Source organism: Engraulis encrasicolus, chromosome 16 (genome assembly GCF_034702125.1).
Source record: "Engraulis encrasicolus isolate BLACKSEA-1 chromosome 16, IST_EnEncr_1.0, whole genome shotgun sequence".
Taxonomy (NCBI): domain Eukaryota; kingdom Metazoa; phylum Chordata; class Actinopteri; order Clupeiformes; family Engraulidae; genus Engraulis; species Engraulis encrasicolus.
Genome location: NC_085872.1, coordinates 18,807,821 through 18,828,408, shown reverse-complemented (window position 1 = coordinate 18,828,408; position 20,588 = coordinate 18,807,821). Strand labels below are relative to the sequence as shown.

General features: G+C 44.7%; 1 protein-coding gene and 1 long non-coding RNA gene across 3 annotated transcripts in view; both read right to left on the bottom strand.

Annotated features, from left to right (window-relative positions):
• The window catches only part of st6galnac5a (ST6 (alpha-N-acetyl-neuraminyl-2,3-beta-galactosyl-1,3)-N-acetylgalactosaminide alpha-2,6-sialyltransferase 5a), an 88,655-nt gene that overhangs the window by 17,127 nt on the left and 50,940 nt on the right, over positions 1-20,588 (bottom strand).
• LOC134466359 (uncharacterized) lies at positions 10,569-13,266 on the bottom strand. Of its 2 annotated transcripts, XR_010038285.1 has the most exons (5): positions 12,988-13,266; positions 12,138-12,252; positions 11,808-11,987; positions 11,229-11,318; positions 10,569-10,758 (listed from the first exon to the last, which is right to left on the bottom strand). It is a non-coding gene; the product is annotated as an uncharacterized LOC134466359 (long non-coding RNA). The 2 variants fall into 2 exon arrangements; XR_010038284.1 differs by lacking the exon at positions 12,988-13,266 and having other exon boundaries at positions 12,138-12,437.

The window sequence follows — 20,588 nt, the reverse complement described above, 5'->3', positions numbered from 1 at the left end:
TGTGTCTATGTCTGTGTCTGTGTCGCTGTGTGCGCGCGCGCATGTGTGTGTGCGCGTGCCTGTGTGTGTGTGTGTGTGTGTGTGTGTGTGTGTGTGTGTGTGTGTGTGTGTGTGTGTGTGTGTGTGTGTGTGTGTGTGTGTGTGGCCAGGCTTCTGTGCTGACATGATGTTTAATGAAGGGGGGAGTTAATGAGGTCCCTGAGGCCCCCACCAGAGCAGCAGGCGTCTAGCGCCTAACTCTCCTCTCCCACCTAGCAGGACAAGAGCCTCTCCTGTCAGACATACAGACTGGGGCAGTGGAAGAGAGGGAGGGAAAAGAGGAGGAGGAGGAGAGGGGGATGAGGAGGAGAGGGTAAGCTTGGATGAGGAGACAGTTCAGGGGGGGGGTTACAGGGAGGGAGAAAGAAGAAGAGGAGGAGAGCAGGGGAATGAGGAGGAGAGGGTAAGCCTAGGTGAGGAGACAGTTTAGGTGGGTTTACAGGGAGAGAGAAAGAAGAAGAGGAGGAGAGGGGGATGAGGAGGAGAGGGTAAGCCTGGGTGAGGAGACAGTTTAGGGGGGTTTACAGGGAGCGTGCGCAGGTCATTATTTGACAGCTATGATTGGATGCAGATGAGGTTGAGCTCAGTTGAGCTGATTCCCTTCCCCGTTGTGTCCCATTCTGCGGTTTAAGTCTTGCTGATGGTACCAAATCAGGCCTTATCTGTATTCAGTTGCTTGGCGGAGAAAAAAAAACTTCCAGTGGCAATACAGTGCTTCTGTTGAAGGTGAAGGAAAAGGTGCAGGACAATGGCTGATTGTAGTTTTCAGAGTGAAGTGAACTTAAGGTCAGATTAGACTTCAGCAACTGTGCGTGTGAAAAGTCGTGTGGGAGTGGCCACAAACCAACTGTGTATTCATGCATCTGCGAGATCTGCGAGGTCCGAGGTCTCGTCGAGAGCCACATTTGAAATTGCGTGATTACCTTCACTACATTGCAAGCACTGCGGTGATTATTAAGCAATGTTGCTTTCTAGCCCGGTTAGCTAAGTATTTTAACAAACTGCAAAGGCAATGTACTGGTATCCTTATTTGACATATTTCACGAGCAGAAAATGCAAGCATGTAAACACGGACGCAGAGGCTATGCGTTCGAAGCATGAATCTAGCTTTAAAATTTGCGTTTTGTTAAAAAACGAAAGTTTGAGAGGAGCATAATGAAATTTGGCATGCCTAATTTACCACCTACCTGTTCTCCACTCAACTGTCATTCGCCTGAATTCATCGCAAAAAGATAGGCACGCCAATTTAACCAGCTGCATCTCATTCTCCGCCCTGTCGTCATTTGGTGGAATTTCAGTGTACTGGAATTTGGAACGCCCCTTAATTAACTACACAGCATTTATTCTCTGCATACCTGTCACCGGTCAGAAATGTTCTTTCTCGCTCACACCCATCACCTCCCCTTTCGCCTCCCTTCTGCCGCTGTTCGATCGATTCATCAGGTGTCTTGCCCTAGCTTCCTTCCAGTTCACCTCGATCCTTTGCTCTCCTACCACCATCTGCCGGGGGATGTCCGCTCGGAGTCCGAACATATCTGCAGGCGAAGATACTACCCAAGCTCTCAGTGGCGCCCCGTACTCTCGAGCTTGAGAATGTCTTCTGCATAGGCATTTCTCTGCTGTGGCAGTACTTCAGCAACACGGCCAGCGAACTTGTCTAATACGCCACGTAATCTATCTCAGCTTCTTGAGTACAGTGGTCCCTGCGGACCCTGCGGTTCTCCAGCGAGAACGAAGATGTATGCATACATGCTTAATCCAAATTTCAGAGAGTAAACTAATGAAATTCTTTTTGTTGTGTTTTTTATTATTTCATGACTGGATCCAGCTATGAAATAATACTTGTAATAAAAAACAAAACAAAAAGGATTTTAAGTGTGCAGACCCCTCAGGCGTCTGTGACAACGTGGAGGTGTCCTTCACACCCTATGAAGGATATACAGTGCTGTGATGGAGAGGGGAACATCAGCTTGGAAAGCCATCACCCGCAGGTGTGGAAAGAAATAGATTAACCTTGGGGGATGATGATACATACATGACAGTCAAAAAATGTTCTGAGAGGAATCTCTTTAAATACAGCTGACACAATACAAGCTCACGGAGCCGTTGGCAACTGAAAAAACAAACCACAAAGCGCTGTTAATCATGCAATTTGTGCAGGAGGAAGCGACCTTTTGTTTTCTTCACATTCCAAGTGGAATTACCAATTAAGCCTCATCAATGAACACAAACCAGAATGTGGAATTTTTATTTTTGCAAGTGTCAGGGTGCACACACGCACGCACAGACACACACACACACAAACAAGTGCCACAAACACACTCTCCTTCTACCCCTTCCCCTGGATAATGTAACAACGGATTCAAATATCACAGCCACCATTGGTCACAGTACATGGGAGACATTTACGATGCCCATGCATTTGGGCTGCAGTAAATACATTTCCTGTCCGCGTCATGGTGGATATAACAAATATGGGCACATATTGCCTCCTGGAGCGAGAACCAAACAAGAAGCATCTTCTCACAGCCTCATTCCATTTTCACTCTATTTATTTGTTTGCTATTTATTTATATCATTATTTAGAACAGCGAGAGGCAAAAGATGCAGCGTGCCGCCCTACAGAGAGGCAGTCCAGTGCATATGCAGCATGCCAGCAGGGCCTGGGCGGAGATAGCCAGTAATAGGGCCACTGAAAGGCTACAATCACACAGCTCAGCAGGAAGCTTCATATCAGGCTCACCCTACTGCAGAACACACCATTCAAGCCATTCATTCTCTTCCACACTGACATTTCACTGTAAACAGACAGCAGAAACCTCCCAAAAGAGTGTTTTGCTTCGTGATTGTCCTGCTCGCTTATACAGTAATTATTTCCCCATCCATCTATCTGTATTTGAAGAGCGCATAAATCCTTGGCACACAAAAGCTCACAATGGAACGGGAAAAAAAAATCCTAGAAAAAATAAAAGCGGCGAGCTGCAATTAGTCTTCATTCAACTTCATTCAAACAGTAGCTAATGGCAGAAGAAGACATCAAATATAGCCTTAAAGCAAGTGTCCTGGGGAGAGGAATCGAGGTCCACATTTGCATTGTGCGAGCTGACTAAGGGTGCTGATGGGACAGCTCTCAGTTAGTTTCCACGCCCAGGGCCGCTGACAGCTTTTGCCAGGCCCGGGACACAGTAATCTGAAAGGGCCCCAAACCCAATACATTCAATGTAATAAGGACCCAATTCTGGGCCCCCTCTCACCCTGGGCCCCGGATAACAGACCCCTTTTTGCCCCCCTTGTCGGCATCCCTGTCCATGCCTATCGGGGGGCAGTGCAAGTGGAGTGGAGTGGAGCAGAGTACAGCGGAGAGGAGCCAGAGCAGGAGCAGAGCAGAGCAGAGCTGGAGCAGGGAGCTAATGATGACGGGGCGATGAGGCATACTAGACCCGTAGCGGGGGCTGCTGAAACAACAGCAATTAGCCCAATCCCATAGGCCAGAAATCATTCCCCCACTGATGACAAGCCTTTGCTTACGATCCCACCATGAGATCTTAATTAGACTGTGCCAACCTCGCCCTCCCCTCTCCACCCCACCCCACCCCACCCCACCCCACTGCCATCAAACCCTCCCACATCCACCATCATCATCTCTACCATGCTGCTCTTCACTTCTCAATACTCAAACCCGTTTCTCTCTTTTCTACCCCCAAAAGTTCTCCAAGAAGGAATGAACAGCAGCCCAATTATTCAAGCTGAGGATACATGCCTGTGACCTACAAAGGGTTGATTAAAACTCATGAGAACGAAGACAGAGACAGCCGCCCCTTGGAGAAGTACGGTCCAAAGGGGGTTAGAAAGGGAGGATGAAGGGGAAGAGAGAGAGAGAAAAACTGAAACTGCTGAAGCTTTTATGGCAGCTCTCTTGTCGCAGGACGTTGGGGATTCTTTTTTAAAAAGAGCGCACCTGTCAGTCGGCTTAAAGGGAGTGTCTGATCTAAGTGGGATCTTAGAAGACGACAGAAACGCAGGGAATGAAATGGAGAGGTGGGAATAAGCAGTCTTTGGGAGCAGAGAGGAGCGGAGAGGAGCGGAGAGGAGCGGGGCCCTGGCAGAACAGATTGATTTATCTCCTGCTGCTTTGATCTCGGCAGGGACATTTAGAAGAAGCCGCACCTTGGAGGAAGACAAGATCAAATCCTTAATCCAGGTCTCATCTCTCTGCAAACATGGCCAGCTGTTTTCGCATCATCATGGCCTCAAGACCTACACATCGATGTATTTTAGTTTATTTCACGGTAATAAGGGATGATGATTAAAGTACTAAAGGGTTAAAGACTAAAGTAGAGCAAGAAGTCAGGTGTAGGTGTTAGAAGAAATATAAGGAAGAATGGGGTGAAACGTGACCTACATCCTGCTACTGCTACTGCTATTGCCTCCAGATTGGAGTGGTGAGCAGAATGTGGGCAGATTCTCCATGATTGGGGAGTACAAAATTGGGGCACTTATGTCCAGGGTTGGGGGAGAAATAGGGCCCAGGCACTTTTGGCTTGAAGGGCCCCCTCATAATTAGCGGCGCAGAACTTACTCACCGGTGGGCCCCGCACCCTCGTGGGCCCCTATTTTCAGAAATGTAATTTTAAAAAAAAATCATTTCTGAAAACAGGACCCCACAAGGGTGCAGGGCCTACAGGGAAATGCCAGGTGCAAGATGCCAGATGACCATTCCAGCCCTGCTTGCTTATGTCCAATGTCTGACTTCTTTGCTGTGTGGAAAAGCAAGTGGTCCGTGGAAGAATAACTTCCCAGAAGCAGAAACCACAAATTGACCTCCAGTTGAGGATCAAAACATCAGCTCAAAGAAGTCTAACTGCTTACAACTAAACTCTTTGATTAGCATTAGTTTGACTGACAGACAGACTGACATGGGAAGATCATTTACATTCCATTCCATTTACAAATGTCGTGCTGATTCACTTTCACACTTGCCATATGAGGAGTAGAAAATAAATGTCCACCTGGGTAAACCAATATAGCATCATAGTTATACAGTTTGTTTGAATCATTACTGACTGGCAAATCTTTGCAGTTGTCTCGTCTTCATGGCCAATAAAACAGTACACACAGTAAATACAGTAAAAGCAACTGTGTGATCTTGAAAGTACCGGTGATAAGAAACATGATTCATATTCATGACTTGGTACACATCTAAAGGGTGTATGACAGGATCGGATAGTTAGACAGCTTCCTGCTTGGACCCAGTGTAATAAAGAAGAAAAAGCGGCCTTGATTTCAACAAGGTATGAGTCATGCACGTATCAGAATAGACACCATCTTCACCAATAATTGGCAGAAATTAATACACAGCAGCATGCAGCAATGTTCCCAAGACACCAGGTTCCCTATTACGAGAAAATGGGCCTATTTACTGAAGAATATAAAGGGCCAAGGAGGTCTACATAAGGGGAGAAGGTGGTTCCATAGAACTCCATTCAACGGTTTTGATGCTGTAGCAACCCCATGTGAGTAGGCTGCCGGATGTGAGTGCCCGGATATCCGCCCGAGTATTTCCGGATATCCGCCCGAGTATTTACGTCTATTTTACCTCAGCTACTCGCTTTCGGTCGTGTATTTACGACAGTTTAACCTCAGTTACATGATTTCGGTCCGATTTGAGTCTGACTGAAGATGGAAGGGACATAGGTGCCGTGCGTAAAGAGCCCACCGCACATCGCCGTTTCGGCGACACCAGAAAGTTCCTTGATCTCCCAATCAAAAGAATAGGCCTAGGCCAGGTGAACAATAACATCAAATTAGTAATAAAACAAATTAATAAAATGAACTTATAACTTAAAACCGAATTGATTTGGGTGTGAAAATTAAACTGTCTCAACCGGGCACCCAAAGGGAATCCATCAAAAGATAACGGCGTTACTTTCGTCGGCATTAGACTATTTTGTTTTTATTATCCAGGAGGACTGAGCTGAAAACTGCAGCAGTCACCTTGCACAGTTCTAGCTGCTCTGAAGCACGTGCGTGTCTACGCAAATCATCCTGCACATTCGCAATGTTAAATAAAAAGTTTTGCACAAGACTATAGTCTAAAATAGATGCACTGCCACAGACACTGGAATAGCCCGTTTCGGAAGGCATTAAAGTCACGAGTTTACCCAGTCTAAATGTAGCTAGCACTCGGGAAGTTTCTGAGTTTTACTCCTTACCTTATGTTATTATTATTATTATTATGTTATTATTACATTGTGTAGTTATTATTCGGTGGTGCAAAAACAACACGCGAAACCATGCCGCATAGCCTATTGTGCCATAGGCTATTATTGATACTGAATATAAATATTGGAGCCTCCGTGTCTAGATAAAGTCAGAGGCGCGCGCGCACGCTCTTATTTCTGTATTATATGAAAACATCCTAAAACGGTTACAACATCAGAGGACCTTCGTGGTGGAGGATAGGCCTACTTGCGGCAGCGGCGGGGGCCGAGAGTTGTTACGAGACACTCTTAATATTATTGAAGGGACAGACCATGCTCGATACTTTACCCGGTGTAAATGTAGGCCTTGCACTCGAAAAGTTATGCCGCATATTGTGCAGATTATTTGGTGATGCCAACAACACGTGAAACTAGGCACATTGGAGAGCCTATAATTTAGACATAGCCTATTCATTCGATTGTGCTACGTAAACTTAAAAGTGTAAGTACATAATCAAACGGGACGCTGAAATATTGGAGCCAGTAACTTCGTGTCCGGTGGATATTGTGCAGAAGTGTGTGCGCGCGCACAACTAATTTCTCTCCCATCTCTTTGCTCATCAAGCCTCCGATCTCCAAAAAGACACGAGCACTCAGGATAACTGTTTACAAGAGCTGTTTAAATAATGTGATGCACGTTCTTCATGAAATTGCATGGTTTGGCCATGCACCCTAAATTCAAAATGACTGCATTCGCACATATCGTTTAAAAATCCACTATGGAAATGTCACTCTTAATGTGCAAGTATTGGATATGAAAAAAAGATCCTAAAACGGTCACAACACCAGAGGACCCGTGGTGGTGTGGTGGATATTTGCGGCGGGGGCCGAGGCCGAGCTGTTACGGTAGGCTACAATCATATTATAGAAGGGACAGTCAGGCGACACAGCGCGACTCACATAGGGTAGCTGTGGTACCGCAAAGCATTCCTGATGGTGGAAATGAATGCAAATGCATGCAAATACTCCGGCGGATATCCGGGCACTCACATCCGGCAGCTACTTACATTGGGCATAGAGGGTGGAGTTTATCTAGAGGGTTCATAACCATGTTAGCTTCCGGGAATCGGTTGTTCCAAAAAAAAATGGCGGCTGGTGTGAAAATCGCTCAAAATCGCTGGAAATACATAGAGATGAATGGGCGACATTTACTTGATTTTCACGTAAAATACCGAGAAATATACTTCCGAATCAACGGGAATCTCTTCACTGACTGAGCTTTATACCAAATCATGTATTCTTCTGTTGTAAGGTTAGCTGTAGAATTTTAAATTAATTTTAGAGTATGGCTCCAATATACCTATTGTCAGACACTGAACCACAATGGAATAGGCATTGGAGGCTTTCTGCACTGCTGTCCAATGCTAGTACTAGGCCTAGTTATTATATCGAGTGTATTACAGTGTATTGTAAAAAAAAAAAAAAGAAGTTATTGACGGATTGTGGTGAAAATTTCGATTGGGGGGGGGGGATGACAAAAGGGCAAGGGGTTTAAGTTCTTCTTCACCGCAAAAAAACAATATAGGCCTAGGCATTAATCAGGCAGTGTGTGGAAAAAAACAGAAATAAAAAACGCATCAAAAGAACGAAGTTAACGACGCTGTGAATCTCGAGTCAGCCGATATCCTGTGCGATTTAAAGTAGGCCTAGGTAGCGTACATTATGCCATTATGCCGACCAGTTCGGTTAATAGTTAGGTTAATAACCTAATCTTAATGATAACAACTTGTAGGCCTAGGCTGCTAGGAGTGTTGTCCTGGAAGCCAATGAAGATTTAATGAAGATTTACTTAACAAATAATTAGGACCTATAGCCCTATATGGCATCCTATTTGTTTTTCAAGTCTATCCTTCCCTTGTTTTTGTGATGTCAAAATTAAATGGCAATGGCAATGGCAATTTAAAAAAAAAATCCTGGATCTAGACCACCACCAGAATTAACCAACTAGCCTATAGAAATGTTAATAAATACCCTTCAGAACGTTTTGAGTTATGCTGACAGATAGACCAACGACCGTAGCCTACCCCAAGCAAAACCTCCTTCGTGGAGGAAATAAGCATTCGACGTCTTCGAAAGGGCAGAATAGATAATAAAAATGCCCCCGGGATCGTCGTTCAGGACTGTAAAAACGTTAGGCCTTTAGGTTTAATGTTCTGATTAGTTCATTTAGCCAATATCGTAATTGAAGGAAATGTATACCCTTATGCGTCACTTATTTTAAGGTCTCTGACTGTAAATATGTTGTTTATTCTGTTGTCTGGCTGTTTAGGCCTACATTCCCATACAGAATGAGTAGGCCCTAGTCTACTCTGCATCTTTGGGTTAGGTTAAACATTGAGGGCCTATAACATAATTCACAAACTTACCGGATGTATAGGTAGTCGTTTGTCTTTGCATTAAAATAGGCCTACTTCATTTCATTATACAATGGTGTTCATGATCAGCCATACATCCTTCAATGGGCCTTTTGTTTTGTAGTTCGTGCAGTTAATTGCAGAACACTGCATTCGTAAGGTTAAATCTTTCGATTTCTTCGGAGAAGGCATTGCGAGACTCTTCCATGCATAGGAAATGAATGGATGGCTGAAACAAGATGGCCGCTTTTTCACACCAATGCTAAATTGCGACACCTACAGACCGATTCCCATAAAACACGCTTATGAACTCTCTAGATAAACTCAAACCTCTATGCATTGGGTTGCTACAGATGCAACCGCGGCCGATTTACTTCCGCCTCCAAAATACGGAAGTGAAATAATCACCTTGGCAACGTTGAGCTACATTGCTGATAGGTCAACATCGCTGACAGCGCCAGCCAATCCGAAAACCCCTACTTGAAGTCATATGTCCCGCCCTCCCACCCAATGCTGCCGCGCCGTTAGATGAAAATATGTCATGGCGTCTCAAGATATTGAAACAAGTTTTCAGCTGTGGAAATAATCAACACCGAAAACCTTGATTGTCACAAAACCACCAACGCAAGTTGAGATACAACTGGTGATCGGTAAGTGTGGAGAATAGCAATATGATATTTATGTAATGGTACTAGGGCCAACGAAATCTTGAAGGGCTTATGAAACATCATACGGTAATATTATTTAGCTTAGCGGCTAACCTGAGCCAGCCAAATGGCATTAGATCTAACTTACTTAACCTCACCACCTTGTAACGGCATGTTGTAATGTACAGACACATTGTACAGTTGCAAACTGAACTGTACACGGAAAGTGCATATGTGCTATTTGGGGTCTTCGTATTATTTGGCCGAAAACTATTATTCAAGTCTTCAATGTAGGCCATATCTCAGTAGCATCATTGAAGTTGTGCAGGCGAGAGCCCTTGGATGTTCGGTCTCACGTTGAATATTTATTTTTAACATCTGCGACCATTGGCGTTAAATATTATTAGGTCATTGTCTGCCACACCAAGTTAACCCCCTATACGGACATTTAGCATATGTACTCACAGCTGCTGTGTATAAATCCCTCTACAAATTACGTGCAAAACAATTAATTAAACCTTTCCGTTTGACAGACACAAACCATGGACGTTGAAGAACGGCTCCTCATCATCAAGCTGTCATCCAGAGTGAAGATTGCAGTCAAGCAATCATGACCCCCCTCCCCACAGTTTTCGAGAAGATTCAGAAATAATAAAAAAAAACCCTTCTCATTCTTAAATCATATTACTAAAGTAAACGGTAGGCAACCCAAAACCTTTCAGTTATAAAGCATAGGTAATACAGTACTATGACAATTACACCATCTGGTATTTTGAGTACTTGAAATTCAGATTAAAGTGAAATCTTGACTTCAGTGTCTTCTTACATGTGTGCTTTCTAAACGTGCAAATCATTATGTGGACGTTCTTTCCCACTTCTAAGAAATGCATTACTTCAATTCTTAACATTTGTCTGGACATTCGTCTAAACCAGGGGTAGGGTACCTTTTTCATTGGGCCACTTCAAAGTCCTTCAACGACCATGTAAGTCCTCCAAGGGCCGTACTATGAACACAAAACAGGATTTCCCCCAGCTTTTTTGGCCTATATTGAAGGTGGCCAGCTTTACAACAGACCCCACCTTCTCTTGGTCCCTTGAATATAACTTAATTGTATTGCTGATGTAATTTCTAAGATGCCTTTACAAAATATATATATCATATTTGACTTAAAGCTGTACAACATTAAAATAATATTGGGTAGCGGATAAGATGGCCTGAGGGGCCGTAAACGGCCCTTGAGGCATGGTTCCCCACCCCTGACCTAAACAGATGTTGTAACAACAGTGTGTTAATCAATATTGAAAAACAATTCAGAAACAAAATGTGTGTGATGTACTAGCATTTATTAAGTGTGTTTCATAATTGCAACGATTTCACAATGGTGGTCGACAGCAGATCCTCTGGGGTGAACTTGTGGTGGTAGGATGCAGGCAGGAGCGTACTGTACACATCTTCAGCTGTAACAATAAACACAAATCCAATAGCAAAATAATTAATGTAAGAATCATACCATCACACTAAGTGAAACGAGAGCTTAGTGTGCAGACTTGATTTTCAGCAACCAAATAAGGCACACGCAAAGTTCTCAGGAATATGTAGGCCAAGGGTAGACAGCCTATGTGACGTCGAGTGCCAATGACCGTACCACCCCTTAGCCATGCAGAGAGCTTAGGCTTAGAACAGCAGTGGTACACCTCACTTCCCAAGCACATAACATGTCTCATAGCAGTAGTGTAGGTATGTTTTTGATATATTGATATGTACTAATGTCCCCTCAGACTGCTGTGCATACCGAGATGATCTGACCGGTGGTGGTGGAGGTAGTACACCTCACTTCCCAAGCACATAACATGTCTCATAGCAGTAGTGTAGGTATGTTTTTGATATATTGATATGTACTAATGTCCCCTCAGACTGCTGTGCATACCGAGATGATCTGACCGGTGGTGGTGGAGGTGGTTTGGTTTGGGTGCTGGCATGCAGCGAGGGGGTGTCACACAGACGACTGTGATGTGCCCTGAAAGACAAACAGAATATGCACCAAATCAAACGCAGTGTTGGGGGTAACACATTACAAAAGTAATTAATTACGGCCAGGTTTCCCAAACTGGGGTGTGAGCACCCCTGGGGGTGCGTGGCCTACCACAAGAGGACCATCACTTAGGGGTTGCGCAAACCACATTGAAATGTACAAGGGGGTGCACATGGAAAAAAGTTTGGAAACCACAATGTAATGCATTACTTTTGTAAATCACCAGATCCATATTTTGGCAATTATTTTGGCTAAAGTAACTGAAGTAATGCAAAATAACTGTAATGGCCTACATACATTTAGTAATATTATGATGTGAGGGATAATTTTTAAATGACAGTAACGTGTAATCGGTAATGTATTGCAGCTTTTCAGTAACTTGCTGAACACTGATCAGACGACACAAAAAGCAAGTTAGGCCTATGTGCATCCAAACATTCTGTTTATAAACATTGATCAGCTCAAGACACTTACCTTTCTCCAAATGCCAGATATCAACGGGTCAGGTGGTGTTGTGATGCTGTCCTCTTCCTCCTCTAACCTGGATGTTTTACTTGACCTTGGTTGGACTGGTGTTGAGGTTGAAAGGGTCCGTGGTGCATCTGTTTTTATCTTGACACTTCTCTTTGTGGAAATCTCACTGGAATGGCACCTCTATAACAACATAATAAGCTACAGATAAGTCAAATGAGGCACACACGATGTTCCCAGGAATATAGGCTAATGGTAAGGCATTTCACTTCACATGCAACATTTGACAGTGTCATACCATTAGTACAGGTATATGTTTGACACATTACTAACCGTTGCTCTGGTAGTGATAACGCATGCCCCATCGACGGCTGATCTTCTGGCTGTTGGTGGAGGTGGCACGGTTTGGATGCTGAGCGAAGAGCGTTACACCGACGCCTGAAGTGCTCTGAAAGACAAGCAGGATACACACCTAATCAAACGACACAACGCAATACATCCAGCCGCTTCCATTTAGACGACGTGGCATTGATCGCAATGTTTTGAGTGAAACAGCAAAACTGACTAGACAGAGCATCGTGTCCTATGTCCCATCAGTCCTTATATAAATGGTTCTAATGAGGCGATTTTTTTTACTCAAAAGCCATAAAAGTGCGAATATCTGCCGGGCCATGCAAGGACAGACGGTCCTTGCATTGTTTGAACAGGCCTGTAGTTGAGTGGTGCTAGGGGAAATTCTGGGTTGTCTATTATGTGCTCGAAATGCATTAAACAAATTGTTTATATTGTTCTCGGGCTATGTTTATCTCTCCTCTGAGTCAACCGTATAGCAGCTGGTGAAATCACACACACACGACCATGCATGCTAGCTACAGAAAGCAATATATTTGCACCAAGAAGACGTTGACAGGAGTACGATGAGCTATTTGCAGATTACGGTACGGAGGGAGGGTGTCTACACATCATGCATCTGATGCACGCCAAAACATACACGCTTTGGTCATAATACTAATGACATTCAACTTAGAATTAAGTTGCTTAACAAATCGACAGACCAAACACAGCTAGAGCTCTATTTACATATTGATCAACAAGAGCTAATAACAAGTTAGCATATCGTACACCTCAGTCATTTTGGTCATACAGCCACAGAGCTCTTGTACTTTTTTTTTATTTTACTTACCAAAACTGCAGAGCTTCCGACAGAATACGGATTAGTACATCCAAAGGCACAACAAGACCTAAGTATTAGGAAAGTGAATCAATGAAATAATCCATCAAACTCGTGATGAAGTTGTTCAAAGTAGGGACTTCCCTGGAGGGACTTTTTGGCACGACACCGGCGCGGGACTGACTGAGTCGAACGTCTCCTTGACGACGCCCTGTCAATCAAAAAATAATTCTAAAGAATGTCAACTGTCAATCAACCCAGATAACAGCGCTCATTGGTCATTTAAACTATTTTAATAACACTTTCAAACAAGGGGTCGGTCAAAAAAGAATACCGGGGTGGTTTGAAAGGGACGGGAAACTATCGTTTGAAAGAAACAGAGCATGCATGGTATGAATTGCTTCGGAGGTACATTGCTTTAAGTCGCACATAGAGAAGCATGGAAAAAGGCACTCTACTCCCTACTTCCGCCGCCAACATGGCGATGTCCCGCCCCCCGCCGTTGCATCACAACAGAGTAGAACGTACCTTATCCCCTTCCTTACTGTATCATTATAAAGGGCACTTAATAACACATGCTGTTGAGTTTTCAAAATGGTGGCCGCAGTGCTTGATGAATGTTCCAGACTGTAAACAGAGTTCCTGGCGCCTACTTTGTATTTGAGATACTTATTTCCCCTTCAGATCAATTTGATGAATATAAATTATGTGTCATCGTTACACATCAATTATAGCTCATATGTATATTTCTCCTTAACCCCTTAGGGCAGAGCCTACAGTATGTTATAACCTTACTGTCACCAAAATTGTAATGGCTACGTCTTAATCTGTTACTTAAGGCTCTCGGTAATGTCATAGCAATGCTGTTATGATGTAGTTGAGTATTTTCAGCAAATAGTGAATAGGCCCACTGGCGACTGCACCCTTCTACACAAACAACTCTCAAGATCTGCAACTTTAGAATGCAAAAAAACATGACCGCCTCCTCTAAATCTACATCAAATAAATCTACTTCATGTGAATGCATTTGAAGGCTCATTGTTCTAGCGCATTTTTGTTGTGCAGCAAGGGAGGCAGATTTGTCAGCAGGTCTGCATTTCATTATCAGCACATTCTGCTTAGGCAATCTATAGTGTGATTTCCCCCATACCAGGCAGGTCACAGGTTGCCTTTAATTGAATAATTAGTCATGGAGGCCACGCCAATGCGATGCCAAGAGGGACTCAGGGAGGGAGACATTGATTGTTTTACAAGTCTGAGTCCAGGCAACTTGCTCAGACTTTTTGCCTTGCTCTTGCGTGTATGCATACAGTATACTGCAGCAGCAGGCGACCCAACTGAAAAGACTTGCACTGGAGCATCAAACTATAGAAACAGTAAGAGAACCTATTTGTGCTGGAGAGTAAAAAGAAAGAAAGAAAGAAAATGGCAGAAACTGGAAACGGGGAACCGGGGCAGGGAGAGATACTCAGAGTGACCTTGGATATGCACCACCTAACACACACACACACGCACACATACACACACACACACACACAGGTGGCTCCAGCGTCTCCTCCCCTTAATCAGCATATGTATGTATGCCAGAGGCTTCTCCTTCCCCATCAGGCCGTGAGACAGGAGCTGAGTAGTGCGCGGCAAGGCGGCCGAGAGTCAGAGGCCAAGCGCCAAGCTGATGAAGACACCTCCCTGTCAGGATGATGGCTTTGGCCTGAATACAAAAGGTGCTCTTTTTCAAGACCCGGCGCCTACGTGGGTTTTCAGGCCCCGGATTAAGCACAGCGTCTCTGACAACTGGCATCTATTAAAACGATGGGACCCCAAGGGAAGAATTAGCATCCATCCCGGGACTTATAACAGAGAGATGGACTACAATGATAACAAGTTCCCATCAAGGAGTGCAATGGATGGCGGAGCACAGTGGATGGGGACTGTGGAGAGGACAAGAGCGAGAGAAAAACAGAGAGAGAGAGAGAGAGAGAGAGAGAGGAGAGAGAGAAAGAGAGAGGGGGGAGACAGAATGAGAGAGAATGGAGAGAATGGAGAATGAGTGCGTATACATGCAGTTCAGTATCCCGAATATGATCGGGATATTAAGTATCCCGAATTTGCGTTTGCGCATATAAACACTTCAGTATCCCGAATAAGCCCTTATTCGGGATACTGAGAAATCGGGATATGCTAGGTAGAGTTTTCCGAAAGAAGCCGGGATACTGACGCATGTATACACCTTATCCCGAATACAGGGGCATCCCATGGAACGCTGTTGCTGGTATCCAGGCTACATGCATTTGAAGAGAATTCTATAACGGCCAAGAATGTAGACTGGGATATAACGTTCTGTGCGCATATAAACACCTTATCCCGAATATGATCATAACTGGGATAAGCCTCATATTCGGGATCCTGAACTGCATGTAAACGCACTCAATGTGAAGTAATTCTATTATCATGAAAAAAGGATATTGTGCTTTTTCCATAAAGCATTTAGCTCCAGCACCTGAGTATTGCAGTCTCCGGGGCTGTGCTGTGCAATACATTTGAGTGTCACTTCTGACTCCTACCTGCCTCCTGCGCTCCCATGAAGACTAATGAGCAGTGCAGTAGGAGAAATTAACTGATGAGACTAAACGGTTTCATTAACTAATGACCATATAGGCTTTCAATTTCACACCCACATTCACTCGCAAGGACGAAAGACCCACAGCCTCCCTTTCCCCCCCAAATTCATTTACCAAACTCTTCCACTTCATCAAACAATATGAATAGCAAAATATTCACTGGATGATTCAATGCATATAGATCCTACACTGTATAACATTTCACATAGTGAGCAACAGTGTCACACATATTCTAAACATATGCTTCAGCACTGTAAACCCATGCTGGGTTGCACAAGGTTGAAATGTATTCTCCTCTTTGAAATGCATTGCATGGCTTATCATACGATAAAAAACACCCTTTGCATTGCCTGCCTTTGCCTTTCCTAATGAATAAAGTTAGTTGAATGGTCTTGACTAGGCACCCAGCTGAAAGGCATCAATGGCTAACCCAGCAGGGACCCCATCAAACCCTTTCCAGTCCGATCACACTCAGCCGGACCCGGCCAGCGCACCAGAACTTGTTGTAATGCACAACACACGGGCCTGCATAAATGCATACAATTAACTGAAATCATTACAAGCAGCCAATAGTTAAGAGGCTGGTGACTGGCAGGCCATGCCGACAGCCACACCAGAAGGGGGTTGGGGGGAGGGTGGAGGGCAAAAAATACCCTCAGTGATAGAAATGCAGCTCTCCTCCTCTCGCCTCCTACTGTCATCTGTCAGCGATGGCAAAGGTTGATGAAATGCCAGATCCCCAGTGGGAGCTGATTCACATTGTTTTTTTGCTGCTGTGCTTTGTCAGCACGGTCACGTGCGAAATCTACAGCGGTGGCGGCTGCAGCCAGGGCCAGTTATTAAGCCCGAGAAGAAAGAAAGGCTCAGGGTGGGGGTGAGGGGGAAGTTGGGGATTCAACTCTGATGATTTCTCCAGACTCACATGCCGACGTCACTCACATCCTCAACGCCAACTAAGCAGCCAGGGAACCTACAGGCATAGGCCGAACAACTAACCAACGTAGCGACCGCTTGCTCACTCATTGTTACACGCTTGCACCCTTACTAGTCAACCCAGCTCTCTCTCTCTCTCTCTCTCTCTCCTCCATCTGATAATGATAATGACAGTCATCTCCTGTGAAGCCTGCACTTCTGCTGCGATACACTGGGACAGATTTAGCTGCGGTAATTGCTGGATGGTTCAATGCAGCATGCCGCCACCGCCGCCGTAGCCGCTCTCTCTACAGGGCTGGGGGAGAAATAAGGCCCGGGCATTGTTGGCTTAAAGGCCCCCCCACCACCCCTTATAAAATTAGCAGCGCAGAACTGACTCACCAGTGGGCCCCGCACCCCCATGGGCCCCTATTTGTTTTTTTGTTTTTTCTGTAAATAGGGACCCACGAGGGTGCGGGGCCCACCGGGAAATGCCCGCTATGCCAGATGGCCAATCCAGCCCTCTCTCTACCTGCAAGGTTTTAATCATACAGGGGCTTCATTAGGCTGCGGCTCCTCTGCTGAATATGGCTCACATTAGCCGCTGGCTCTCGTCAGATGCTGCACGCTGGGAATCAAGGATTAAGTGTTGCAGACAGCGATTGGGACAGAAGTGCACCTTTGAGAATAGGAGAAATGAATGCGGGTCTGAATGGGGATAGTTCATTAACCTCTTGGTAATCACTGATTGCACTGTCAAGGTTAAATAGTGATTACCTACCTGCACTTACTCTAGTATGCACATAACAGTCAATGCACAAAAAATGCTATGGCAATAAAAAGGGCTAAATTCTCTTATGTGTGAAGGTTGAACTCAAAGGGGGGTATATGCTAACCTGTGGGACTGACTGCAGAGCTGTTGAATATTTGCTCCTGTCATTTCCAAGTGGAACAGATAAGTTGTCTAATTCTGCAGCCGAGGACCTACTGTCACCACATTCTACATTTATTTCCCAGAAGGCTCACGACGAGTGTTTATCCTTCAACACCGAGACTTATCCTGAGAAACACTGAGACTTATTCTGAATTAATGTGGGAACCCCGTGGAGATTGAGAGGATGTGCATAAGATATTAGATGATGTATGTTGCCTTCACAGAGCACTGAAAGACTGCTCCTGCAGTTGCCTGTCAAGGATGCTGAATTCCAAAACGCTTAACTTTGCCGCATTGTCACACTGTCTCCTGAAGGCTGTGAGAGCTGCCAACAGCATCCATCAAGGGCCTTGTTGTTGCTCATTAGCCTGCACTGAATTCTGGGTAATGGCTGAATGCCGTGGAAAACTATTTCAGTGTCTTGGATAGATGTGTCAGATTTTTTTTTCTTTCTGGACAGCACATGACATGCTGTATGCCTCCATTACTGTAAAATCCAACTTAAGATTTCTTCCAGGGAAAAATAAATCTGAGCTGGTGTCATGTTGCATAATCACACTGTTTTCTTTCCCACATTCTCCAAGTATTCCAGGATGTGACACTTGTTCTTTAAGTTGATCATCTACTTGTACTACACTTGATGTACCAAAACAACAAAAAATCCCTGAATTGGACAGACTCCAACAGCAATAAGCTGCCGGCTTTACGGAGTTGCAATTAATAGCCTCTTCATGCAATATGTTATATAATCTCTAGGGAAACGGTATTAGCATAACGAGTTATCACAGCTAGATCACAGTGGAAAACAAATAATGGCTTGATCATTCCCTTTTCTCAGCGTGAGAGACAGCCCTCATCGATCATTGATAAATGGCTGAGTGCCACGCTGGGCCCACGCGGCGCGGGGACGAGAAGACACTCTAATATGATGTTTCTCAACGGGGGCAGTAGCCCCCAGTGGGCATTGGGGAGCTCTAGGGGAGAGCATTGAGAAGGATACAACTGAGAGGGGGTGGTGCTTAGTTGCCATTGGGGGGCATTAGTCCATATATTTTTTTAATACTAAAGGAGGCGTTGTCCGGCTTATGATGAGGGGGCATTGGGAGGCTTGTGGTGAGGCCAAGGGGGCGTTCATTCAAAAAAGGTTGAGAACCACTGCTCTAATATGATGCTTTTCATTTGCCTGTCGCCCCATCCCATCCTCTGCCTGTGTCCAAAGTACAAGCCCACTGATGATCTAGTTTGTCTCACTAGAGGTAAAGCTGAAACTCATCCATCATTGTTAAGCTTTTCCTTCACGATGATGTCTGGCAGAGCACCCAAGAGTGCAGGGTGGTGGAGAGACTCAATCCACCCGTTTGGCCCTCAGCCTCAGTGGGAGAACATTGGGGGTGGATGGGGTTGGGGTATGAAATCCCCATTTTGTTTATGCACGTACAAACAAACACGCACAACACTGAAAGAACAACGCAAGATACTCTGGTGTCTTTTCTTTGTGCAGAGATGTATGGGTTGAGCCGCCGCAGCCGCAGCCGGCGCGAATCCCCACCCCAAAAAGTGAGAGCCGAGAGGCACCGTGCAAGTGATTACTCCATCGAGGGAATGCTTATCGAAACAGAATGCGCCCTACATCCGTAATTGCTTTTCAAACCAGTGCTGGATAGCCGGAGGCAGTGTTTTGTTTGCTGCTGAAGGACTTCATAGCTGTGCTGTTGCAATGCAGGGATGAGGATGCCATGGGGACCTGGGGAGAAAAAAAACTTGCCACGGTTACGCATGTGCTCCTGAGACCAATGCTCTGAGTCAGAGCCGCACATCCGTCTGACGTGTTTACATTATATATAGCTAAAATAACTTCTTCTCACTTCCTTCTACAGTTCAACTCTTGTAAACAAATGAAGGTTGTATTTGCATTTCTATCTCAAAGTCACACAAAAAGCAGCACAAACCATACACTTCATTTACCCAAAACTCTAGACACGTACCCAAAATAACTTGTGCCTTGGACTTGAACAGTTTTGCATCTGAGCTAAATGCACACAATCCCAACAGATGTGGGCTCAATTGTAATTCTCACAGCAGGTTGTTTGCGGTACTTTTGAAAAGGGACGGACTGGGCCGGCCATCACAGACAGCCAGAGAGTCAGCGGAGAGCATTGCAGAAGCCCGAGCGACCTGTCTGCTCTCTGCCCAGTCCTCCTCTGCAACCTCCCATCCCAAGCCCGACCCCCCACCACCGCCCCCAGCTGCCGCCCCCAGCTGCCCAGGCAGATGTGTGGGATGGCCAGGAGCAAAAAAAGCGATGCCAGGGAGGTGCACCATGTGGATGTAATTCTGTGCCTGCCGCGGGTGTAAATTACAGGCCACTGATTCTTGAGAAAGTGGCTAAAACATGTCTCAGCAATAAACTGCCAATTCTGAGGAAAATAAACTACATTTTCATGAACAAAATGAATCCAGGTAAAGACCCAGGGGTCTGTTACACAAATGTACAGTCATTTGAAATATTTAAGTGTAATTTTATTACTTTTCATGGCTATAAACCTGCCCACACCCTGTAAAAACAGCTGTCCCAAGGACAGACATCATCATTTCAGTTGACTTAAAATGTAAAAATCACTGATATTATTGAATAATTTCACCATGATGTGAAAGTCCATATTGAAGTGGTTCTGCTGATATGCACATAGTGCGTGTAAAGCAATATTTACTACTATTTTCTGATTGCTCAAAGTGTGTCCAGCATATTAGTCACCACCGTCAGATTTTTTTCAAAATACCATAAAATCAGGTATGCACAAGGTCATTGTCATTACTTAGGACCCCTTTTCAAACCTTTAGCTCTACTGAATACTTCACCATCACTGAAGCTCCTGTAAGTTTACTATTTTCTCCTCAATTTGTTAATTTGTTTGGACACTGGTACTGTCCCAACCATAAACTGTCAACACCGTCGGGGGTTTTAATATTATTATGTTACATTAATGTTATTTATATATACTTTTTCAGAAGCGTCATGAAGCCCCTAAGAAACAGAGCGAAAACGAAGTGGCTAATGTGAGCAAAAAATACATAATATGTAAAAGAGTGATCTTTTGTCTCACACCGTCAGATGTCACCACCGTCAGATTTTGTTCCGCTCATCA